This window comes from Panthera pardus, unplaced genomic scaffold, assembly GCF_024362965.1.
Source record: "Panthera pardus isolate Hobbes unplaced genomic scaffold, ASM2436296v1 HiC_scaffold_2, whole genome shotgun sequence".
NCBI classification, from domain to species: domain Eukaryota; kingdom Metazoa; phylum Chordata; class Mammalia; order Carnivora; family Felidae; genus Panthera; species Panthera pardus.
The window spans coordinates 7,990,153-8,016,924 of NW_026526765.1; the positions used below are offsets into that span (position 1 = coordinate 7,990,153).

The 26,772-nt window shown below is 43.2% G+C and overlaps 1 protein-coding gene across 3 annotated transcripts in view; it reads right to left on the minus strand.

Moving 5' to 3' along the window:
• The window catches only part of ATPSCKMT (ATP synthase c subunit lysine N-methyltransferase), a 202,289-nt gene that overhangs the window by 140,576 nt on the left and 34,941 nt on the right, over positions 1–26,772 (minus strand). The window lies entirely within an intron of this gene.

Sequence of the window (26,772 nt, forward strand, 5' to 3'; positions counted from 1 at the left end):
TTCTGACTCCAAGAGTATTCTCGGTTTAACATATGACTTTTATGTCTTTGTTAACATTTTTTATCTAGCTTTGTGCAAATAGATGGAAAAATATGTAACGTGGCACAAAATATAACTGTGATATAAAAGCTCTGGGTGAAGCCGTAAGCGGGAATAATCAGCTACAAATATACCTCTCAAGTTGAGTAAAATAGTTAAAGTTTTAGCTGAACTATCAATTTGGAATACAATTATAGCCCAGTAGTTAGCAGATCACTCAGAAATGGGTATTTTACTGTTCTACTTTTCAAATTACAATGTAGAACTTTCCACAATAAAGGGCAGTTTGAAGAAGTGAAAAGTCACAAAATGGGAAATGTAGCATATCTAGCATGAACAAGCGGAAAGGGAAGTGTGTGGAGCATGAAATGGGACTGGTGTCATTGTAAAATTTTAGAACAGCAACGCCTCTGCTCTGAAAATCCCAAGAAAGTGTACAACAAGGGAAGGCCAGATGAGTTACGTTTACAAAAAAATAGAGTAAGTACTCTGAAATAAATGTGTGGGAGAAAAGTACAAATGATGTCAGCTAAAATCAAGCTCGGGGCTGTCGATGGGAATTAAGCAATAGCAGATAATTGTTGCCGTGGCAACAATTGAGCGTCCAGGATTATTCACATTACCGTGGAAGGGTGTTTCCACACTAGAGGAGCTCATAAAAAGATGATCTGCTTGAATTTGGTCAACTCCTCGTCTAAATGGTACTTTCTCTAAGCCAAAAAGAAGGCTAGGCTCCAAACACCTCCCACCACAAACTAGGAAAAGCAATCTCAGTGCTCTGAGGACACAGTGCTGAAAACCCCGAGGGAGGCACATCTCTCACTTCCAAGGCACTGAGCAAAGCCACCACTTGCTCCGGGAGGAAACAGCAGCTCCATCTTCCAAGGCTGTTTGCTCTAAAATCACCCGTAGAAAGGACAGCCCAGGGGCACCTGGGTGGCTCAGTCGGTTAAGCGTCCCACTCTTGATTTCGGCCGAGGTCATGATCTCGTGGTTCATGAGTTCAAGCCCTGTGTGAGGCTCTGCACCGCCAGTGCAGAGATTTTCTGCTTGGGATTTTCTCTCTCCCTCTCTCTCTACCCCTCCCTCACTCTCTCTCTTTCTCTCAAAAAATAAATAAATGAATAAATAAACAAACAAACATGAAGGGAGAACAAAAAGGGGCAGTCCAGAACAAAGGCTGTCAGTGTCTCCTTTGCAAGACATTCAGAAGCACAAATGATCATGACAGTGACATAGACTTCTCTTTGACAACATTGGATGTAGGGAGACAATGGAATAATATCATTGAAATGATTTTTAAAAAACAGCCAAGAATTTGATCCCCTCAAAAGTGAAGGCAAAAGAAAGATATGCTCAGATAAATGTAACCTTTATGATGAACCACCCAAAATCTGGAATATAATCATAAAGCAGCTGAAACTTAGTAACATCCATTTTCATCTCATTTTCACTTTAAAACTGCTGGTGCACAAGTTCCTCTTCTACTCCTGGGAAAAAACACTGCCCCATACATGTCCTGGCCACTGTTAGAGTATAAAAATCTAAAAAGGCCTAAATCACAAAAGATCAATTCCATATTTTAAATATCTGCTCCCCTGTAAGTGTCAAAATTCAAACCACTGCTCCAAGCTGTGGTTTCTCCACTTGCCCAGGTCAGACTATACTCTGAGGTCAGGACAGGAGCTGCCACGGCCTGTGCTGTCTTCCCCGGCTTCCCCGGCTTCGGCTTCTATCCCTGCTCGCTAAACAGCTTCTGACCCCCGCGGGCCATAGCGGGAAGGAAGAAGCGAGGAGGGCAGGAAAGCTCTTACTGACTGGCAGCGGAGGTGAGCTGGCACAGCGCTCCTGGGGTTCGGCAAACGTGCACATCTGACTCTTTATCTCGTGGTGTATTAGGAGCTGACTGTGTCGCCCCAACGTTCACACGTTGACTCCTAACCCCCAATGTGATGCTATTAGTTGGTGGGGCCTTCGGGAGGTGATTTGGTCGTAAGGGTGGAGCCCTCAGGAATGGGATTAGTGCCCGTATAAGAAGAGACACGAGCTTTCCCTCCCTCTACCCCACCCCCGCTCTCTCTCTCTCTCTCTCCCCCCCCACCCCCATACAATACGACACCCATCATAATCCGGAAGTAAGGTTCACAAACTCCAGGAAGAGGGTAAATGCATCCCAGGAAAAGCAGCGGCCCTGTTAGCAATACTTGCAGATGCCGAAGGCGGGAGGCACCTGGTGAGATGGCTGTGCCCCCGCACACCCCCAAGGACTCGAGCCCCATCAACACACACAGAGTCCTGGGGTTCCAGCCGGGGGTCTCTAGACATATGAGAAAAGCCTCTACCTTATTCAGCTGCCGTTCTGTTTGCAGATGATATGACCTTCTGCATAAGTAACCCTAAAGACCCCACCGAAAACTGTTAGAATCGATAAACAAATTCGGTAAAGACGCAGGATACAAGACCAACGTACAGAAATCAGGTGCACTTCTATACGCTAACAACAAAATATTTGAAAAAGAATAAAACAGTCCCATTTATGAGAGCATCAAAAACAATACCTAGGGATACACTTATCCAAGGAGGTAAAGATCTGTACAGCGAAAACTAAAAGACTTTGATGAAAGAAACTGGAGAAGATACAGATACACGGAAGATGTGTTCATGGATTGGAAGAATTATTTTTTATTTATTTTTTTTAATGTTTATTTAGATTGAAGAGAGAGACAGAGCATGAGCGGGGGAGGGGCAGAGAGAGACAGAGACAGAATCTGAAGCAGGCTCCAGGCTCTGAGCTGTGAGCTGTCAGCAAAGAGCCCAATGCAGGGCTCAAACTCACGAGCTGTGACATCATGACCTGAGCCGAAGTAGGACGCTTAACTGACTGAGCCACCCAGGTGCCCCTGGAGGAATGAATATCATCAAAATAGCCATACTACCCAAAGTGATCCACAGATTCAATGCAATCTCCATCAAAATTCCAATGGCATTGTTCAAATAAATAGAAAAAAAAAATCCCAAAATTCACATGGAACCATAAAAAGACCCTGAGCAGTCAAAGCAATCTTGAGAAAGAAGAACAAAGCCAGAGACATAACACCTCCTGATTTCCAACTTTATTATAAAGCTACAGCAATCCAAACAGTATGGTAAAAGATGTATTTTCGTACTGGCATAAAAATATACACATAGACCAATGGAACAGAATGAAGGGCCCAGAAATAAACCCACAGGTACATAGCCAACTAATATTTGACAAGGAAGTCAAGAATATTCAATGGGGAAAGGATAATCTCTTCAATAAATGGTGGTGAGAAAACCGGATAATCCTACCTTACATCACTATCTCACATGACTCACAAAAAATTAACTCAAAATGGATCCAAGATTTAAACACAAGAACTGAAACTGTAAAATTCCTAGAAGAAAGTAAGAGAAAAAGCTCCTTGACCTTGGTCTTGGCAATGATTTTTTGCTATGACACTAAAAGCACAAGCTCCAAAAGCAACAATAAATAACTGGGACTAACATTTGAGAGGTGTGACCTTGTGGAAAGCTGGAATAAGAGTCGGAAGAAGAAGCTGGTTGAGAGGTAGAAAGGGAATGTCAGAGAGATGAAGAAGGATAGAAAAGGGAGAAGAAAAATTGCAATTCCCAATAGAAAGGAACCAAAAATGCACAGGAGAGAAAATATAATCATTAAAATATAACTTGGCTCATCAGTAAGACTGAGTAGCGAACATAATGAAAACACTGGATGTATAACCTCTCCATCCCTGAAGGTGGGGAAGGGAGCTACATATAAAGTTTAATTGAGTTTTCTTACAGCAATAAAACTGTAATCTGAAACTAAATGTCAAGAAATAGCAGTATAAGCATTATCTTTAGAATTATGGAGGTAAATACATAAGGAAACAGCAAAAAGAATAGAAAGTGTCTGCTGGTGGGGGTGGGGAAGGATGTAGAAAGGGTTGCTCTTTTTCACTGCAGATTGTGATGGTTAACTTTATGTGTCAACTTGACTGGGCTGAGAGATACCCCGATTGTTAGAAAAGCATTATTTCTGGGTGTCTGTGAAGGTGTCTCCAGAAGAGATGAGCATTTGAATCAGTAGGCTGAGTAAAGAAGACGGTCCTCACCATGGTGGGGGGGGGGCATCTGCCAAGAGCCTGAATGGAACAAAAAGGCAGAGGAAGCGTGAACTCGCTCGCTGTGAGCTAAAACATCTTATCCTGCCCCTGGACAATGACACTCTTGATTCCTGGGCTTTTGGACGTAGATTGGGACTGACACCATCACACCCCCTCGGACTGTGATGTAATTAGACCACCCGCTTTCTGATTCTCCAACTTGCTGATGGCAGACTGTGGGACTTCTCGGCCTCCGTAACCATGTGAGTCAATCCCTATAATAACTTTCCTCTTATATCTCTCTATATATCCTATGGGTTCCATTTCTCCGGAGAACCCTGACCAATACAGCAAGCAAAACGCTTGCAAGCTTCTGCTGACCTCCCGTTTTCTACAGCCCCTTGGTCAAAACAAGTCAATGGCCAAGCCCAACTTCAGAGTGGGAGGGGGCTAAAAGCTACGGGGGCAAGGCCATTCAGGGGGCCATTCATGGGATCAGCCTACCCCACCGCCCCGCTCCACAGGGTTGTTGCAAGAAGAGAATGAAGCTACCATAACAAGAGCGGAAAGGCTGATACTCAAGAACAGAGGAATCCAGGATGGGTATCTAGGCTGAACTATCCAAGGGACACAGCCAGCCGGCTCTGGCCTCTTCTCTCAATTTTCTTTGAGCTACAATGCTTCAAATTTAAGTAGGCTTAGATTTTGACAAACACCAGGAGGACCATACATGGATCTAAGCCACGAGTTTTCAAACTTTGCACTATATGATCCTAGAAGTTGGAGGGAAGGTGGGTGGGAGGGAAGGGGGAGGCAAGGAGTACAGGTCTGTTTTCTGTTTTATCTCCTGGACTCTGCAGATGATTTCATATGAACCAAGTTCAAACCCCAGCCACTTAAGTACTATGTTCAGTGCCAGGCTGTCGGGAGAAACAGGATCCACCCGTAGACTCTCCCAATGTCCACAGTGCCATGTATTACCAGAGACTAGGAGCCCCCAGGAGACACAGTCGCAGAATCTCAGAGGATAAACAGCTACAAATTTGGAGCAAAGGCCCTAGCTACATGCTGAGTTCTCCCATTTCTCTCAGTAACAGCGCCGCTGTTTTAATTATGGCTTGTGGAGGATGCTGGCAAGGAAGAGAGCGGAAAGGTCGGAGAGGTGCTGTAGAAAGACGGAGGGTGGCAACCCACGTGAAACCTCAACCAAATTTGCCCCTCGCACCCGGGGTTCCAATATTTCCTCACCGACGATTCAGACGCAGGCAGGTAACTGGAGGTCAATGCAGTGTTCTGTCCCAAGTTTGTGTAAGTGTCGCCTGCCACATGATTTCGGGCAGGAACAGCTACGTAGTTTGTGGGGCTCAGTGCAAAATGAAAACGCAGCTTCCCTTCCTCAAAAACTATGAAGAGTTTTAAGACCGCGCGGGAGAGCAGAGCATGAAACCAAGCACAGAGCCCTTCCAAGCATGGGACCGCATGTGTCCGCCCAGGTCTCGAGCCCACGTGGCCAGTCCTGACTTCCAGACCCCGGGAAGACTGCTCCTGGTGCAGGGTGCTTGCTGAAAAAGAACTCACAGCCTGTTAGCTCCCTCCCTCTCAAGTAAACACGGCCAATCCTACAACCTGGGTTTCCTTATCAAATAATTGCACAAAAACAGCAAGTGATGGGAAGGATAAACATTTTTAAAAGAAGCCATCTTTTCTCCTCCTGTATTTCTAGAAAAAACCAATCAAGTATCTATCTGCTGTGTGTGCCCTGCAGAGAACCTGAAGGACAAAGAGGAACAAACAGTAGCCCCAGCCTTTAGTTTTAAACCTTATCTCTGATGAAAGCCTTGGTCTCCCTTAAAGGAATCTTGGGCTTCTGCGAGAAGCCGGGAGAAGCATTTTGGGAGACAGGGAGCGTTTTCCCCCAAAGAAACTCTTAAAATCTTTCCATGTAGGCAGTGACCTGCTTAGAGTAGAAAGTACGTCAACACTTCAGAATCCCGTTTTTGCAGATCCCAACGCCTAGGTCCATTTTTAACTATAAGTGGACAATTTCTACCTGCACATAAATCTTTAACCTTGGCTCATAACCACCCGTCGAGGGAAACGTTTGTCGAGCCTGAGTCACACAGGTGTAGCGTGGGCATGATTACGAGCTCCAGTTCCGGAGACAGACACGCTTCACTAGCCCGACTCTACTGTTTGCAATCCCTGTGACCTTGAGTAAGCTGGCTCATTTCTATAAGCCTCAGTCTCCCAACCTCTGCCATGGGGGGTGACAGCACGTGAGGATCAAATGAGACGGTACGTGTAAAACCCATCTGCAGCCTGGCACGTCATCAACTCAACAAACGTTAGGTCTCATCGTGGAGCCGTGGGTCCCACAAGCACACTGGGTCTGATGTGAAGCCCAGGTAAAACACCGGATCCCCAGGCCTCCTGGGGATGTTCCAGGACTCCGTTCTGAGTCTGGGGATGCTACTGGGAGTCCTGGTTTGACACCTGCCCCTGTTCTGGCAGGCAGCCCCTCTGCTTCAGACAGCCACCTACCCAGTCCTGATGGAGGAGCTGGGCTCAGCCTGCGGCTGTGACAGCAGCCTCCACGCAAGTCCCCTACTCTGTCACCTGCCTTCCCCAATCCACGACCAGGCCAAACCTCCCAAAACACACTGAAGCACACCGAGTTCTCTGCTCAAAGCCCTATTCCTTCCTACCACCTTGGCCTGATATTGGGCTCCTACCACCTTGGCCTGATACTGGGTTCCTACCACCTTGGCCTGATATTGGGCTCCTACCACCTTGGCCTGATACTGGGCTCCTACCACCTTGGCCTGATATTGGGCTCCTACCACCTTGGCCTGATGCTGGGCTCCTACCACCTTGGCCTGATATTGGGTTCCTACCACCTTGGCCTGATATCGAGGGGCTTCCCTATGACTCCCTCCTGAACTGATCTTGTTTCCCACTCTACTCCACAGCATCAACCTCTCCTTAGCAGCTCCTTACTCCCTGCTGTGACTATGCCAAGTTCACGCCTCCAGCATTGCCCCGATCTGGAAAGTCTTTCCTGGTCCTCTGCCTGCCCGACCTGACCTGGGGCCGCCCGGACCTACAGGTGGGATGTCTGGAATTTGTAACTTGGGAAAGCATTGGAAAGAACACCATTTAACCTAGAAGCCTCTGCTCCCCTTTAAGTTGCATACCTACCACGCTCATCGTACCAAAATAAATTACAAGCGGGTCAAAGATTTAAATTTTTAAAAATCCATAAATACTGTTGGAGAAAACATGGGCCAATTCCCTTATGTTCTCAAAGTAGGGAAGATCTTTATATGCACGACACAGAGTTCAAAAGTGATAAATAAAAGATTTTTCAAGTCTGAGTAAACAACTTTCAAATTTTCCGCATGGCAAAAGAAAAATACCCGTTCCAGTATTGTTTGCAGCACCGTGACAAAGGGCTCCTATAAATCAAAAGGTAAAAGTGCAACAACATAATATAAAAATGGGCACAGGACGTGAACGGATACGTCACAGGGAAAAAACGGCTTTCAAACATATGAATCTCATCATTTAAAAATACAAACTAGGGTGGGTGTGGGGGAGGGCCCCTGGGTGGCTCAGTCGGTTAAGTGTCCGACTTCGGCTCAGGTCATGATCTCACGATCTGTGGGCTCGAGCCCTGCATTGAGCTCTGTGCTGACTGCTCAGAGCCTGGAGCCTGCTTTGGATTCTGTGTCTCCCTCTCTCTCTGCCCCTCCCCTGTTCATGCTCTGTCTCTCTCTCGCTCTCTCAAACATAAATAAACATTAAAAATTTTTTTAAAAATAAAAACACAAACTGGAAACTACAGTAGAATCTCAGTTTCCATGACCAGTTTAGCAAAGATACAATTTTTGTTTCGTCCATTGCACTGGCACTGTGTTCTTACAAATACCGTCGTCTACACTCTCGGCTGGAGATGTAAATTGATACCAACCTCTCTGCGCAGCAATTAGGCAGCAGCAATTAAGATTTAAAGCTCACGTGCCCACCGACCCAGCCCTTCTCGACACACTGATGGCTTGCACTGGATCGTCTGTTGTCAACTCCGACGCCGCCACCCACTTTGGCATCACAGGAGGAAAGGAGGGGGCTACGTCCCCAGCGCCCCCTTCCCAGGGCGGTTCTGAGTTCGAACTCCGGTGAGCAGCCCTTGCAGAGGAGAGACAATTGGAAGGTGGGAGACTGCTGCTCATGCTGAGCTCCTGAGGACCACCCACGTGGCGCTGCACGCGGAGATCCTTGGTGAGGGCTTCAGAGAGTTCTGGGAACCACAGCAAGTTCACTAAGCTTGGAAGGACCACCCACCCAGGTGCTCCCCGCTGAGTCCCAGATTGCGGTTTGTATCCTCCCTGACCTTCACCACCCCACGTGTGCTAAGGATGTGTACGTCCTCCCCGCCTTGAAAACCTTTAACAGCAGCACGATGAAGACTGGCTTCTGTTTTCCTGACCGACCCCCGTCACACGTTCGCCTTTGGGGAGTTTATCCTAAGGGTAGACTCACACACGTATGAAACCATGTATATACCGCAAAATTCAATTGTTTCTAACAGCAAAAGAATGTAAACGACCAAAAAGTATATCAGTGGTGGATGATTTAAAACATCATGATACGAAAAAAAAAAAATAAAATAAAAAAAAAATAAAAAAAAAAAAATAAAACATCATGATACGGGTGGCACCTGGGTGGCTCAGTTGGGGAAGCAGCCAACTCTTGGTTTCCACTCAGGGCATGATCTCACGGTTCGCGGGTTCGAGCCCCGCATCTGGCTCTGCACTGCTGGTGTGGAGCCTGCTTGGGATTCTCTCTCTCTCTGTCTCTCTCTCTCTCTTTCTCTGCCCCTCCCCTACTAACATCCTCTCTCAAGAATATTTTTTAAAAAAATCATGATACAGCCGAATGATAGAGTGCCATTTCAGACCAAAAAGCACAATGCCTCATGTATTCATACAAACTGATCTTCAAGATGAAAAAAAATTAGCTTATATTGTGTCCTCCCACTTGTATAATTAAAAAAAAAAAAAATACGAAGAATATGGCCAGGCATACACGGAAGAAACCAGGGACCATGGGTGCCTCTGAGGAAAAGTTAGGGAATCAGGACTGGAAGACAAAGCTACCTCACTCCATCTACCCTTTCTACTCCTGGATGATTATCACGTGCATATATTTCAAGCATGAAACTACTAATTTGCTGTTATTGAAATTTACATAATCATTATGAAACAGCAGCAAGGCACCCACAGGACTCCATGCTCTCCTCCCTTTCCCTCTCTTTCTGTTTTTTATTTCTTCCTGAATTGTAAAGCGCATTGGAGACAGGGAACTTTCCTCCTGGTTAGGGTGCTTTGCAATAATGTCTCTTTGGCTTTTTGGAGATTCGTGTCCTACAAACATGTATAGTGTCTAGCACTTTCTCCTCCAACCCCAAAGATGAGGCAGAAGCTGGGTTGAGATTTATGTGCTCCCTCATCTATTCTAACACAGGATTACTCAAATTGCAAATCCATACGCTTGATCTTACTTCAGCTCATGAAGTGCCGACTCTCTTTTGGTTGATACGTTCCAGGGATTAATTTGACTGTTCCATATCTTCTAATTAAAAAAGAATAAACACAAAGGGGGCACCCTATTGACCTGGGAGGAGAATCCACATTGTTTAAGTTTCAGCCCTTGGCTAGAAATAGCGAGTCCGAATGGATGCCCTCCATTGAATGCTGACTGTCCGAACTCCAGTAACACTATTGAAACCGGAGTTCGACATCATGAGCCCGAAAAATCCCAGCTTCAAGTCACTATTCACACCCCAGACCTGTGATAAAGATCTCACGCGCTTCATCAGACACGGCTGATATTTTAACTTTTCCATGAAACTTTTCTATTCCAGCAAAAAGTCCTTTCTTCCTTCTTTAGACCTCTGTAATATCACCTAAGTTTAAAAACTGGCCATTCACCAATGCATTCAAGTATATTTGGGTGCCTGATAGTATTAATTTCTAGACAGTTATAATAATGAGAGATTTCCTGGATCTTTCTGATATTTCCCCGTAACGACCAATGGTTGTTTGATTCTGCCTTACATGCAATATGTCCGGTCTTCCCAGTCTTACGTGTGTCTCTAACCCCATCTCTCTTTTTTCACTTAGGCAGTTTTGAGCTGGGTCTCTCTCTTCCAAAGGCAAGAATCCCAAGAGCTGTCATCCCGTCTTCCCTCTGCTGTAGTGTCGACGGTTCGTGCAGCCACGCACGCCTCTTCTCGGAGCCACTCTGCTAACTCAGCTCCTAATCAAACAATCCTCCCAACACTGATAAGTCCTCCTACATCCCACCTTCAGTGCTCCTTCCCTCACACCCACTCTGCTTCAGGCCCTCAAGTTCTGCCTCAGGGGACTTCCCTGCTCATCCAAGTGACATTGCAAGAGACCCAAGTCCCTTCCAAGAAGCTTAAGGGAAAAGACATATTACAAGATATTGTGAGTTGACTTATGTCCCCTCAAAGGATATGTCCTAACCACAACCCCTGTAAATGAGACCTTATTTGGAAACAGGATCTTTGCAGATATGACAAGTTAAGATGATGTCATTAGGGTGGGTCCTAATACAGTATGACTCCCCCACCACACACACACACACCCTTGAGGTTCTCTGCTTTCAAAATATTGTTTGGAGAACAAGCATCCAACCACTCAACAGACAACAATGCATTCTATCCTACAGAATGTTTTAAGCCAGTCTTAACTCCCTATTATAACAACATACCAGACTACATTCATAGAGTTTTATCAATGAGTTGTTGGAATTATATGGGGTTAAATTCCTGTAAATTCTCATTATTCAAAAAGGTACACAGCGTATGCCTTGGGTCATCATACCCTGATTTTACAAACGTTAGTAATTCGTGAGTTGCCATTCCTTGTTCCCGGCTCGTGGTTCGCGTTAAGGCTAAATGCGATCTGAAGGTTCCTTGATGACTCTGCCTCCTTGCTGTCGAGTATTCGTCGGCCCAATTGCTGCAGCTCGAAGTAAATGGGACTGACGTGTGGGCTGGAGGCCCAGGCTTGCTCTGATCAGTGATTACATGGAACCCTTGCCTAACTAGAGGCAGCCGAGTGGAGGAGAGTGCCTGGTTTGGGGAGAATCCAGGACCACTACTGACGAATTAACGTAAAGCACGTTCTTCCGACCCTGATTCAAGAGCATCGCCTTCCACTACAAAAGACAGCTCCGTGACTAATGACCATCCTCTGAGGTCAGCTCTACTTTTTACCGAATGAAGGGCAAACTCTAATACACTGATCACATTAACACAAATTCCGTGAAAATTCTGGACATTTCCCTTCTCTTGTTGTTGACCAAATCAGCTGAGATCGAGCAGGCTATGCCACCATAATGAACAGTCCCCAAATCTCAACAGCTGTAAACATCATTTCTCACCCATGCTCATGACAACTGTCAACTGGCTGGGACTCTGCTCTATGTCATTTGCATTCAGGCACACAGGTTGACAGACACTCTACCATCTGGAACGTCACAGATGCTGTGGCAGAGGGAAGGGGGGGCGATGGCAAACTGCGCATTCCCTCTTATGGGAGTCTGCCTCGACAAAACACCTGTCGCTTCTGGTCACATTTCATTGGCCAAGTGAGCCACATGACCGAGCCTATCTTCCAGAGGTTGTGGAAGCACAATCCTAACAGCTGAAGAGTCCTCATGATAACTGCAGTTCACCTCTCTGGTCGCTAAATAGTCAGCTCTGTTTTCTTCCCTTTAAACAAAATCTACTTATTTCCTACCCAAGAGAGACAACTCAGAAGCCCCATGCCCCGGATCAAGTATCTCTGGGTGACGCAGGGCAGTCTCTTCCTCCTGAGTTGGGTTAGTCTGCTCAAGCTGGCATCACAAAATAGCACAGAAGCGGGGCTTAAACAACAAAAGTTTATTTTGCACAGTTCTAGAGACTAGCAGTCCAAGGTCAAGGCGTAGCAGGATTGATTTTTTCCTGAGGTCTATCCCACTGGATTGGGGCCTCACCTTTATGACCTCACTTATTCTTAATCACCTCTTTAAAGGTCCTATCTCCAAGTATAGGCTCATGGGGGGATTAAGGCTTCAACATTCGATTGTGGGGGATACAATTGAGTCCATAACAGGAAGTGAGACACAGTAACTAAACTGTGCTTAGATGTGCCTCTTCTTGTTCTGGAGACTTATGAAATAAAAAGAGTTACCTATCCTTCACATACCCAATTTACAAAGATGAAACAGGGAACAGACAATTCCAACAAACGTTCTTGTTTGGAAAGAGAAAATAGGAGAGACACAGGGACACTGGTCTCTAGCAATTCTGAAACCCCTGGACAAATACTTTAAGGTCAACCCTGGGCCTAGGGAATATTAGACCCTAAATATGCTCTCCTCGAGAAGCCTCACTATCCATGATCCTCCATGGACCCTGATTTCCTTTTATGTTATGCTATTCTGCTCTCTGATACTTCCAAAGCAGGCAGGCATTAGGGAACAGGCTGAGCTTGAGGGTGAGCTTACTAAGCCCACCTCCTGCCCTAAATATCTGGGGCCCAAGGATCATTTTAAGAGGTTAGTAGTTACAGTCTCCTATAGCTCAACCCATAGCGATTCTTTTGGAAGTGTATCTTCTGCAGTCACATTAGCCCCTGATCTACTTGATTCTAGAAAACTTCATCCGCCAGCAGGCACACCCATAGTTACCTTCAAAATATATCTTACTTGGATCTTTACTCTAGTAAAGACATTTTAATAACGCAGAGGTTTTAATAATGTAGTGACAGCCAAGGAAACAATCAGTTGAATGGTTTTTAATAGTGGGCAAAAGAGGTCACGCCCTTTGCCTTGTGCAAGACTCAGATTTAACATTTTTTCTATTAGCAAAGGCTCTCTCAAGTTTATCTTCTGCTGTTTGGAATCCAATGTCAGTCAGCCTTTCCAACATTGCAAAGCCTCAAATTTCCCATTAACCCCTGGTTAAAATCCAGCTAATTCTTTTCTGACCCTGTCTCTTAAAATGCAGCCAACAGAAAGCAACATGCGTTGCTAATATTCTGTTTTCCTGCCCCCTTCTCTACAGCTACCAATTCACTAGATGCATCATCTGCCTTCCAAGTTAGCTGGGCAATGGTTTAACCAAAACTTTCTGCACTGCATAACATGGATTGTTGTCTTTCCAGACTTTATAACCGTTTCTTCACTGCCTATCGCTTGTGGTTCGAGCCAGTGACAAATTATAATTTTCTGGCTAGGTTAGCACCCCACTCCTGGTAGCAATTTCTGTAGCGGTCAGAATAAGCTAAATTATGCCACAGCAAGAAACAACCCCATAGTTTCCATGGTTAGAAGAAATTATTATTTCTCTCTCATGTTATATATCCATTACTCATCAGCTGGTGGGGCTCTGCTCCTTATCATCATCACTAAGGGATCCAGCCTGACAAAAAACTCCACCATCTCGAACTCCTATGACAGGAAGAAGTCAAGGGAACAACTGGTATACTAGCTCTTAAAGATGTGTGCCCACATTCTATTAACCAAGTCAAGTCACATGGCCAAGCCTAACAAGGGTTGGGTGAGTTCAATCCTACCACGTGCCTGGAAAGCAGGGCACCTAAAATAATAGTAAAATGTCCTGATGATTATCACATTCATTTTTTTTTTAGATTGAGATGTGTAAGAATAAGTTCCAATAAACTTTACAAAAATACACCCAAAAGAAGACACCAATATTCACCTGTGTTTCTACGTGCATGAGAATACCTTAGGGCGTTTCCCAGACTGATCTGCAAATTACAATTTAAGAGATGCTATGTGAGAAAAAGAATTATGTATTCTAATAAATCTGTAAACAGGTGAATAAAGACTTTAAAAGGTTTCTTCACTACAGGATTTCTCAGGAACATCTCATCGAACTAGTGTGTATGTACCTGGACGTATACCTTGAGGGGAATGGCTTTTGCTTCTAAAAATACAATTCGGTTAGTGACCTTACTTTGTGTTTGGTCTAAGTTTTTATTTCTCAGGTGAATTAACTCGAAGCTTGGCTCTTTTAGAGGGTACAAGCCATGAAGGCCAAAGAATCACCTGTGACTAACTAGAGCAGGTGTCCCTGTGTCACAGAACCACCTCTAGGATGTCAGCTTCATATTCTGCATGCCCATCACCTAGAGAGGCATCTGCGAGCTGGGAGGAAACCTCCGGTTCTGTATAAATAATTCTATCACAGCTTCTTCTGCTCTCCATTTCTGACTATTGACCAGGCGGAAGTACGGGGTTTCTTCTCTCCTATACACTCCGCATGCCCTTCAGAAGTCCCTTTCCCATAAAGACTGTCTTGCCGTCTCTATCAATACAACTTTAGTCATCTAACGATAGAAGAAAGAAATCTATACCTAGATTTCATGACCTCCGTGGGCCTGGCCCAAACTCACCTGGGCAGCCTCATTGATCCCAACCTAGTCCACATCTCTTACCCAACTATTACTGGAGACTTCTTTGTGTCTTACCCCAGTGTAACTTCCATGTCCTGATTTTCTCTTCAGGGTATGAGAAGGCTGTGTACCCATGCGTATCTAGTTACCACTGTGTTTGTGACTTTAGAAATAAAAGACCGATTTACTTCCTGATACCAAACTGCATTATGAACAGTTTAGTGTTTGAAACACTATCAAGAATGAGTTTCCTCTCTTCCTGTCCTCTTGCCTGATTTACTCCGAGAAGAACACTGGGAGCTCACTAAAGAAGGATAATGCTCCATGGTTATGTCTTCTCTGGGAGTTGCAAACAAGACTCCATCAGCCTGCCAAGCATATGCACAGTATCCCAATGTGAAACAGAAGCTTCACTGATCAGTGAACAGAACAAGCCACAGCTGCTACTTTAGTTCTGGCTCGGATCAGAAGGTGTGGCTTACGCCATCTCCAAAGGCTGGTTAAGGCTCTGATTCATGCGTGAACTCCCCAGTCCGTATGGGGTGGGCAACTCGGCCTGAGCTAAAACTTTTCTACTGGAATTTAAGAGAGTTCACGAGAACTGCTCGGATACCAATCCATTACCATTTTCTGATGATTAACTGAATAGCGTCATTTCAAGCCACACACTTTTAATCTCTGAAGAAGCAACGTGACTTGCTCATAGATAAAATTTGTGGAGAGCTGCTAAAAGTTATCTTTCCGACCAAACTACCATCTCCGTCTCTTCCAATGAAGGCAAGAGTCTCGGAAGTCCCCCTCCTGGCACGGATATGTGCTCGGGAATAACTCCTTGAGCCTACACTTCTCAAACTTCCCCACTACAGTACCCCTAACAGAAGACAGTAAAGGCACAAGAGGCATTTCAAAACTCTAGAGGAGAAAGCAGGAAAAAGACCTCTCTGACCAATTTCTTACTTGACACATCTCCAAAGGCAAGGGAATTAAAAGCAAAAATGAACTATCGGGACCTCATCAAGATAAAAAGCTTCTGCACTGCAAAGAAAACAATCAACAAAACTAAAAGGCAACCGACGGAATGGGCAAAGATATTTGCAAATGACATATCGGACAAAGGGCTAGTCTCCAAAATCTACAAAGAACTCACCAAACTCCACACCCGAAAAACAAATAATCCAGTGGAGAAATGGGCAGAAGACATGAATAGACACTTCTCTAAAGAAGACATCCAGATGGCCAACAGGCACATGAAAAGAGGCTCAACGTCACTCCTCATGAGGGAAACACAAATCAAAACCACACTGAGATACCTCCTCACGCCAGTCAGAGTGGCTAAAATGAACAAATCAGGAGACTATCGATGCTGGAGAGGCTGTGGAGAAACGGGAACCCTCTTGCACTATTGGTGGGAATGCAAACTGGTGCAGCCGCTCTGGAAGACAGTGTGGAGGTTCCTCAAAAAACTAAAAACAGATCTACCCTATGACCCAGCAATAGCACTGCTAGGAATTTACCCAAGGGATATAGGAGTGCTGATGTATAGGGGCACTTGAACCCCAATGTTTATAGCAGCGCTTTCAACAATAGCCAAATTATGGAAAGAGCCTGAATGTCCATCCACTGATGAACGGATAAAGATGTGGTTTATATATACAATGGAATACTATTCAGCAACGAGAAAGAATGAAATCTGGCCATTTGTAGCAATGTGGATGGAATTGAAAGGTATTATGCTAAGTGAAATACGTCATACAGAGAAAGGCAAATACCATATGTTTTCACTCATATGTGGATCCTGAGAAACTCAACGGAAGACCAGGGGGAAGGAGAAGGGAGGGGAAAAAAAAAGTTACAGTGAGGGAGGGAGGCAAACCATAAGAGACTCTTAAATACAGAAAACAAACTGAGGGTTGATGGGGGGTGGGTAATGGGCATTGAGGAGGGCACCTGTTAGGATGAGCACTGGGTGTTATATGGAAACCAATTTTGGCAATAAATTATATTTAATATAAAAAAAGAGGCATTTCTAAAGAGGTGTGAAATTCCTTTGAGGTGGTTTCTGTTTTATCTCTTAAATTTAAATAAATGTTGTGTTCTACTCCATAGATATTATGATTATTTTAATATCATAGTAAATACTGATTGACGTACTTGTATCAGTCAGGGTCCGGCCGGGACACAGAAACCACGCGCACTGTTTTCACAGAGAATTTAACAGAAAAGCTGACAACCAAGCACTGGTGACCTAAAAACGCAAATGCGGGGGCGCCTGGGTGGCTCAGTCGGTTGAGCGTCCGACTTCGGCTCAGGTCATGATCTCACAGTCTGTGATCTCACATGATCACATGTGATCGCACATGATCTCACAGCCCTGCATCGGGCTCTGTGCTGATGGCTCAGAGCCTGGAGCCTGCTTCTGATTCTGTGTCTCCCTCTCTCTCTGCCCCTTCCCTGCTCATGTTCTGTCTCTCTCTGTCTCAAAAATAAATAAAAACATTAATAAAAAAAAATGTTTAAAAAAACGCAAATGCGGACACACAGAGGTTCACAGAGGTCGTGATGCAGAAAACAACTAACACGCGAGGGTCAGGGAATAAAGAGAAGAGGCTGGGATAATGGAGCCCTTGAAGCCCAGAGGAGGAGCCTCATAAGGGACCCGGGTCTCTGAGTGGGGAGGATATGCACAGCCAGCGCTGTGTTTCTAAGGAGACCCATGAGACTGGTCCTGGGCTCATGGAAAAACTGCAAACTGAAATCAACCCTTGCTACTGGAAACGTGATGCTGCCCCGGGCGGTCAGCCACTGCGTGGACAGCCAGTCACAGGAAACAGGAAGAACTGGGTCCCTTCTCCAGCCCTGTGGCCACGCTCACGCTCGACCTCCCTCTTGACAGAGCCTGAAAAGGAGCAGCTGGCAAAGCAGAAAGGTGCGGTCTCCGCCCCTCACCGAACACGGAAGGGGACGGGGAGCTAAGAGACACGACCCTTAATTTTTTCCCAAGAAGAGTACTTCTTGCATTGACCCTCCAAGAAGAGGCACCATATTGATTCACCCAGTGGCTGTGCAGAGCGCCACAAAACCTCTTAGAGCCCTGCCAACGTGGGAATTGGGTATGGCCAGCCCGGTGTGGATGAGCTTAGCAGGCATTCGGCCAGATCCAAGGACACTGGCCAGGCCAGGCCAGCCACCTCTCGTATGACGTCACCTCTCACCTTACCATGAGGGAGCTGGTTAGCTTTCTTCAGGTCCATCCCAATGTTATAGTTACGGGAGGTTATCATGGAAAAGCTCACCTTTCAGCGGCATGGTTTTCGTGGAGAGAGGAGTCCAAAACAACGGGACTCCTAGAACCCTACTGGGGCGTCTGGAAGTAACTTAAGGGCACTGGGAGGAGGAGGGCCTCGAGGAGAGGGGGTGAGAGAGAAAGAGACAGCGCGGGAAAGGAAGAGCGCTCAAGAGAAACCCGTCAGGGGCATGAAGGGGAGAGCAGACAGGCCGGGCAGGAGAGCGTACCTGGAATCTTCTGTGATTCTGATCACTTGAATTTTCCCGATGGCTCATCCCGCAGTTTCTGACAGTTGTGAAATGTGAGCTTCGCGTGCGCGATCATCCCGTGTGGGAACCTGATGGCACGGGCCGGCACAAGGCCCCCCGGGGCAAAGCCAGCCTTTCTTCCGTAGTGAGGAATGAGTCCGAGGTCGGACACTTAATCCTCTCTTCCCTTCAGGACTGTAAAAATGGAAGGTGGGGGGCCTGTACACATCGCCATCTGCCACAAAGCATTTCTTGACATCAGACTCCCTGCGTATAGATGAAATACTTGTGCTTCTTGGCAGAATGGTGTTATTTCAGTGCGATGTGTAACTCACTGCCTTGCAGAGGAAAGAGCCGCGCTTCTAACAGGATCACAGAAAAGGCAGGTGCGTACAAAGGATACACGGTGTTTGTGGCAAGACTGTGTGGGCCACTTTGGTGCCAAGATGCTTACAATCCTCCCTAGAACCCTCCCGTGAATTTGGTTACAAATCACTCAGTAATTAAATATCCTCTCCAGGATATCCTGGCTGGTTTAATAAGGGCCAAACCCATCACAACAGATCTGAATCTGAGCTGGTGGGTTGTTGTTTTTTTTTTTTTCCCCCTCTGTGTTTCATTTTCAAAGATTTTTATTACGGTAAGATATTTGGTAATATTCTTTATTAGGCTGATAAGTTTTGAATTGCTTTTCATTTTATTATCACATTAGTTCCTTCTTAATGGTTTTACTAGAACTCAGAAGTCTCCTGAGTTTTAATAACCTCTCTTTTTTCAGTACTTATAGTCGTGGAATTAATTGTATAAAATCATGATCCTTCACAGATGTGTCACCGGGCCAAAAGAAGAAAACTCAGTAGGAAGAATTAGACCTTAAGAGTGAATGATGATTCATCTTGCTACAGATTTTTCACTTGGGGGCTTTCGTTTGCTTTTCAGTAACACGATTTCCTTCCTTTCCACCTCTAAGAATGCCCTTCAAATTGAAGAATGCTTTGGAATTCTCTGAACTGAGGTTTATTAAAATTGAACTTTTTAGTGATCAGTTGACTTTTTTTGATTTGTTTAAACTTTTTTTTTAATGTTTATTTATTTTTGAGAGAGAGAGAGAGAGCGAGTGCAGAGGAGGGGCAGAGAGGGAGGGAGACACAGAATCCAAAGCAGGCTCCAGGCTCTGAGCTGTCAGCACAGAGCCTGATGTGGGGCTCGAACCCACAAACCACGAGATCATGACCTGAGCTGAAGTCGGACACTCAACCGACTGAGCCACCCAGGCGCCCCCCAACTTTTTTAAAGTATATGAAAGGACATCTTTTTATTTACCTAAGAATATTCTCTATAGCTGGCTCTGTTTAAAAGAGGGACAACAATAAGGTGAACTATACAAAAGTATCAACTTAGCAATTAGCAAGTTTTCTTTGGGTCTTATTTTCACGTTCACCTTCCTTGATCCATGTTGGTAATTCTCGTAAAAATAAATGGCTATTAGTTAAGGTCCTAAAGTCAAATCATCTTTATTAAATCATAATTAATTGATATAAATGAATATTAAAAGAGCAAAATGCCAGATATAACAAGCTCAGAAAGAACCGAAATTTTAAATAATCTTTTATTTAGATTTTAGCAAACAATGAAACTATTGAGTGGAAATCAGTGGCCAGGTTTTCAAAAAGGAATAAATAATTAAATGCGCAGTAACAGGATTAAAGTTTTCTCATACTTTCTAGCATTTCTCCATATGTTGTAATCATCCACATCCTTTCCATCATTTAGGATCCCTGAAATTATAAACTTGAGTATTAACATGGGTCATCTTCCTTCATTTCAACTCAATGTGAAGACGAGTTGGAATTAATGACTAAGAAAGGTTTAATTAGAGAGTCCATACCAACGTTGGGAAATTAAATTAAACTGTTTAAAAATTCATTATCAGGGGCACCTGGGTGGCTCAGTCAGTTAGGCATCTGACTCTTGGTTTCGCTCAGGTTGTGGTCTCACAGTTCATGGAACAAAGCTCCACATCAGGCTCCGCACGGACAGCAGGGAGCCTGCTTGGGATTCTCTCTCTCCTCTCTCTCTGCCTTCTTCCACATGCATGCCTACTCTCTCTTTCAAAATAAATAAACTTAATAAAACCAAGAAATTTCCACTCCTTCTTTAAATTTTTTTTAATGTTTATTTATTTTTGAGAGAGACAGAGAGACACAGCGCGAGCAGGGGAGGGGCAGAGAAGGAGAAACAGAATCTGAAGCAGGCTCTAGGCTCTGAGCTGTCAGCACAGAGCCCGATGCTGGGCTCGAACCCACGAACTGTGAGATCATGACCTGACCAAAGTCCAATGCTTAACTGAGCCACCCAGGCTCCTCAAGAAACTTCCACTCTTTTTTTTTTTTTTTTTTTTTAATTTTTTTTTTTTTTCAACGTTTTTAATTTATTTTTGGGACAGAGAGAGACAGAGCATGAACGGGGGAGGGGCAGAGAGAGAGGGAGACACAGAATCGGAAACAGGCTCCAGGCTCTGAGCCATCAGCCCAGAGCCTGACGCGGGGCTCGAACTCACGGACCGCGAGATCGTGACCTGGCCGAAGTCGGACGCTCAACCGACTGCGCCATCCAGGCGCCCCAAGAAACTTCCACTCTTAACCAGTATACAACTGATTATGTACATTACAACTGAAGTCTCTCCACAACAGCAAATTAAAACATTATGCTCGCATTAAAATTTCTCTTCTAAATCTAACACATAATAGATATGCCACAAATGACTACTGAATAAATGGATTTGTTCAAGTAGTGGTTTCAATCAGTTAAAACATAACAGAGTCCATCAAATATAATTCCTTAGTGTAAGCTGTAAATTTTGAAACTAGTCAATTACCGATGGATCTGATTTTTAACAATTCATTTGGGAAGGTGAGTTATTTCTAACGGTATTTAAATAAGGAAACTATTTATGTGATAACCAAACTATGATGCAAAATATTACTACATTGGTCCTTGATGTATGTAAAGCTAAATACAGATTTTATTTTCTTCAAAACCAGATGGCTTCACTGGTGGATTCTACCAAATGTTTAAAGAAGCCTTAACATCAGCCTTTCACAAACTCTACCAAAAGACAGAAGAGGGGGCAACATTTTCATAACTCATTCTACGTCCAGTATTATCCTGATACAAAAACCAGACAAAGACGTTACAAGAAAAGAAAATAGGCTCATATCCCTTATGACGACAGGCACAAAAATCCTCAACAAAATGCTAGCAAACTGAATCTAGTAACATATAAAAAAATCATCCACCACAGGTAAATGGGATTTATCCCAGGGAAGCAAGTTTGACTCAGTATATGAAAATCCAGGTAATGCATCACACTAATAGAATTAAAAACAAAGACCATGTCATTGTGTCAACAGACGAAGAAAAAGCGTTTGATAAAATCTAACACCCTTTCATCACAACAACACAATAAACTAGGAATAGAAGGAAACGTTCTCATCCTGATAAAGGGTATCTACAAAACGCCCCACATATGACATTATACTTAATGTTAAAAGACGGAAAACTTCCCCCCTGAGATCAGGAAAAGACAAGGATGTCTACTCTCACCGCTTCTATTCAACACTATACTGGAGGTTTTAGTGAAGGCAATTGGACGAGAAAAAGAAATAAAAGTACGCAGATAAAATATGATCTTGTGCATAAAAAATCCTAAGAGAGGGGCACCTAGGTGGCTCAGTCAGTTAAGCATCTGACTCTTGATTTTAGCTCAGGTCATAATCTCATGGTTCATGGGATCAAGCCCCATGTCAGGCCCCACACTGACAGAATAGAGCCTGCTTAGGATTTTCTCCCCCATAGCCCCTGTCCCTCCTCTGCTCACACATGCACACACACAGTCTCTCTTTTTCTCTAAAATAAATAAACTTAAAAAAAAAAAAAGAAAGAAAGAAAATCCTAAGGGATTCACAAATACGCTATTAGAACTAATAGACAAGCTCAGAAAGGTAGTGACGCAAGATCAATACACAAGAATCAATTACATTTTTATACACTAGCAACAAAGAATCTGAAAAGGAAATTAAGAAAATTCCATTTACCATAGCATAAAAAAATAAAATAGCTAGGAATACACTGAATAAAATAAGTACAAGATTTGAATGCAAGGAACTACACAACACTGTTGAAAGAAATTAAAGATCTAAATAAATTAAATGACATCCCATTTTCATGAAGAAGAATGCAACATTGTTGGGGCACCTGGGTGGCTCAGTCAGTTAAATGTCTGACTTTGGCTCAGGTCAGGATCTCACAGTTTGTGCATTTGGGCCCTTCTGAGATGTCAGCACAGAACCTGGAGCCTGCTTCGGATTCTGTGTCTCCCTCTCTCTCTGCTCCTCCCCTGCTCACACACTGTCTCTCTCTCAAAAATAAATAGAGATTAAAAAAAAATTTTTAAAAAAAAAAAAAGAACAGACTTATAGGTCAATGAAATAAAATGAAGAGTCCTGAAATGAAACCATACATCTCTTGTCAATTGGGTTGTGACAAGGGCACCATGACAATTCAATGGAGAGCCAACAGTCATCGAATGGTACTGGGACAACTGGATAGCCACGTGCAAAATGATGAAATACCAATTCTGTGTCATACGATATACAAAAAGTAACTCCAAATGGATCAAAGACCCAAACGTAAGAGCTAAATCTACGAAACTCTTAGAAGAAAACATAGGAGTTAACATGCAGAGCCATGAATGAGAAAAACGGTTTTGAGATGTGACACCAAAAGCACAAGCAACGAAAAGATGAACTGACTTCACCAAAACTAAAAACCCTCGCGTTCACTTTCGTGCTCTTCGCGCTGTCAAAAAAGTGAAAAGACGGTCCACAGAATGGGAGAAAATCTTCACAAATCATACACCTGATAAAAGCCTCTTGTCCAGAATATTTACAGAACTCCCAGAGCAGAGCAATACAGGGATATGCCACCCAACGTCTCCAATGGGCAAGGGAGTTGAATATGCATGTCTCCAAATAATATATTTAAGCGGCCAATAAGCACATGAAAAGAGACTCGGCATCTTTCGTCATCAGAGAAATACAAATCAATGCCACAGTGTGATGATACCGCTTCACGCCCACTAGAATGGCCATAATCAAAAAGATGGACAATAACAAGCGTCGGTGAGACGTAGAGAAGTTAGAACCCTCACGCGCTGGTGAGAATGTAAAATGGTGCAGCCGCTGTGGAATACAGTTTGCCAGGGCCTCAAAAAGGTTAAACACAGAATCACCATAGGACCCAGCAAGAGAACTGAAAACGCACGTTTGCATAAAAACACGTGCACGGATGTCCATAGTGGCATTATTTCTTTTTTTTTAATTTTTTTTAACGTTTATTTATTATTGAGAGACAGAGAGAGACAGAGCGTGAGCATGGGAGGGGCACAGAGAGAGAGACGGAGACACAGAATCCGAAGCAGGCTCCAGGCTTCGAGCTGTCAGCACAGAGCCTGACGCGGGGCTCGAACTCACAAGCCGCAAGATCGTGACCTGAGCCGAAGTCGGACGCTTAACCGACTGGGCCGCCCAGGCGCCCCGGCAGCATTATTTCTAAGAGCCAAAGCGTGGAAACAACCCAAATGTCCATCAACTGTCCATCAATGGATAACAACATTTAACATCTCCACACGGTGGAACGTTGTTCAGCCGTTAGAAGTGTTGAAGTACTGTTATGTCCTACGACATGGACGAACACTGAAAACATACTAAGTGAAAGAAGCCAAGCACAAAAGCCCACATATTCTATGATTCCCGTTAGATGAAATTTTCAGAATCGACAACTCGATGAAGGCAGGGAACAGATTCATGGTTTCCAAGGGCTGAGAAAGTAAGGGAGGGAGGTTACTGCTAGTGGGTAATTTCCGGGTTGTGGAAAATATTCTGACATTAGATACTGGTGACGATTGCACAACTTTGTGAACATATTAAAAAAACCACTCAACTGTACACTTGAATTAAAAAATGTGAAATTTAAAAAACAAAACAGACGAACATAGAGGAAGGGGGAAAAATGAGAGAGGGAAACAAACCATAAGAGACTCCTAACTATAGAGAACGAACTGAGGGTTGATGGAGGGGGTTGGGGGGATGGGCTAGATGGGGGAGAGGCATTAAGGAGGGCACTTGGGATGAGCACTGGGTGTTGTATGTAAGTGACGAATCACTAAATTCTACTCCTGAAACCAGTATTACACTATGTGTTAATGAGCTAGAATTTAAATAAAAGGTTGAAAAAAAAAAATCGATGTTCTAACAAAGTGTAAGCTTCTTTAAACAAAAAAAGCATCAGATAAAATACTAAGATATGTGAAAATGTGATTATGTCCAAAATACTGTATAAAAAGTTATAGCTCTACACCTGAAACTAATAACACACTGTATGTTAACTAGCTCAAATTTAAATAAAAACTTGGGGGAAAAAAGATGTGTTAATAAACATATTAAGTAGAAGCATATAAAGGTTATAGCAATTAAACACTAAACATCATATTTTGCTTTGTTACATCTATTTTCCCTAATAGAGAAAAAATCTTATCATTACTTTTCTGTATCTTATAGTGTTGATGTAAAAATATGTCACATTATTTCTACAGAGTAATGACTAATAAAATGATCAAAAATCACTGTTTTCATTGGGATAATTGTAATAAAATATTCTGCCATGATTATTTTTCAGTAGGAGGTAAATCACATCCATTCATTGATTATGCCCCACCTTCTCCCTTTCCTGAACATGTTTTATCATTTTACAAAGTATATGATCAATTAAGTTTAAATAAAGTACCAGCTATTGTTAAGACTAGCATATTTCAACTACTGAGAACTATTCTTCAGTAAATGCACCTGGTGTCTAATATCCGTTGATCCACCAAAAATTTTACAAGGTCCTTTTCAAAAACAGTGTGTACATGTGTGTGTAATATTGGAAAAACATTTGCAATCAGACCAAGGAAACAGCTGTAATCTAATGTTCATTAAGGGTCACTCTTAAAAGATAATTATAAAGATATGACTTAATTATCTCATAACCTCAGATGGTATAAATTGACCTACAAATCTAAAGATCAACCTGTTATTCTTTACCAAATGGCAAGGGGGAAACACTAGAGAGACTGCTGAACACTTAAAACACTGGAATGTAAAATGTCCATCATGTGGGGTGCCTGGGTGGGTCAGCTGGTTAAGCATCTGACTCTTGATTTCAGCTCAGGTCATGATCTCATGGTTCATGAGTTCAAGACCCACGTCAGACTCTGCACTGACAGTGCTGAACCTGCTTAGGATTCTGTCTCCCTGCCTCTCTCTCTCTCTCTCTCTCTAACACATAAATAAATAAATAAATAAATAAATAAATAAATAAATAAATAAATAATTTTTTTTAAAAAGAAAGAACCATTATGTTTAACATCATTCTAGCACTGACACTGCAAATACATAATAAATTTTAGAAGGCACTCTTTATGTTGGATTGGAATTATAATCATCAAATCTATCAGTTGTTACCAAAATAGATTTCTTACTAAAAATGCATTACAACTATAATGTTTATAACTCCTTTCTTATGAAAAGTTTGCTTCTCAGAATTCTCACAAGTCATGAAAAGGGAGCGAGAAATCAGGTACTAATATCTTCATGTCATATTTTTAGTAAGAGAAAGTGAGAAATGAAAAGTCTTGCCCCCTTGTTGGGATGAGCACTGGGTAGCGTGTGTAAATGATAAATCACGGGAATCTACCCCCAAAACCAAGAGCACATGGTATATACTGTGTTAGCTAACTAGACAATAAATTATATTTAAAAATAAATTTTAAAAAAGGTTTTTAAAAAAAGATTAAAAAAAAGGAAAAAGGAAATGTCTTGCCCAATGTCACCAACATTACAAACATTTTTAAGAGTAGGTAGGCCAGGTGAGAGAGAAAACAACCTGTTATAACAGACAAATTGAACCATGTGGCCCATAGCACGTGGGAACTCAAAATTCCTACTGTGAATCAAAGATTTTCCAAACAAGTGAGTGTGAAGAAAGCAGGACTGACACTGACACATGTAGCGTACTGTTGGAATCACATTTCTACCTGACTAATTCCAAGAAGGTGAAGAAAGACTGAAAATGCTCTCTTGAAACGGTAAGAATGAAAAAGACATCAGTTCCTACAAAACTCCTTTAAAAAGTTATTCATAAGGATCTCAAATTGTCAAAAGGAAAGGATTTTTTGAAGATAAAGGAAATAGAAAAAAAAATCCTTAGAGCCAGTACAGGCTCTTCTCAGCACCCCATCATCTAGAATAGTCCCTACTAATTAGAATCGTGCGTGAATACAGGCTTAGCACTCAGTGGTGACACCACTTTGGCATTCTTTAAATTTCTTATGGTATTTATAAAGGATGGCATATTTGTTCTAGTGGTTATCATTTTATATAGAAATATATATATGTAATACACATTTAATATATTCTGTAGATTCAATGCAAACCTTTTTAAAATCCCGGTAGACTTTTTTGTTGAAATTGACAAGC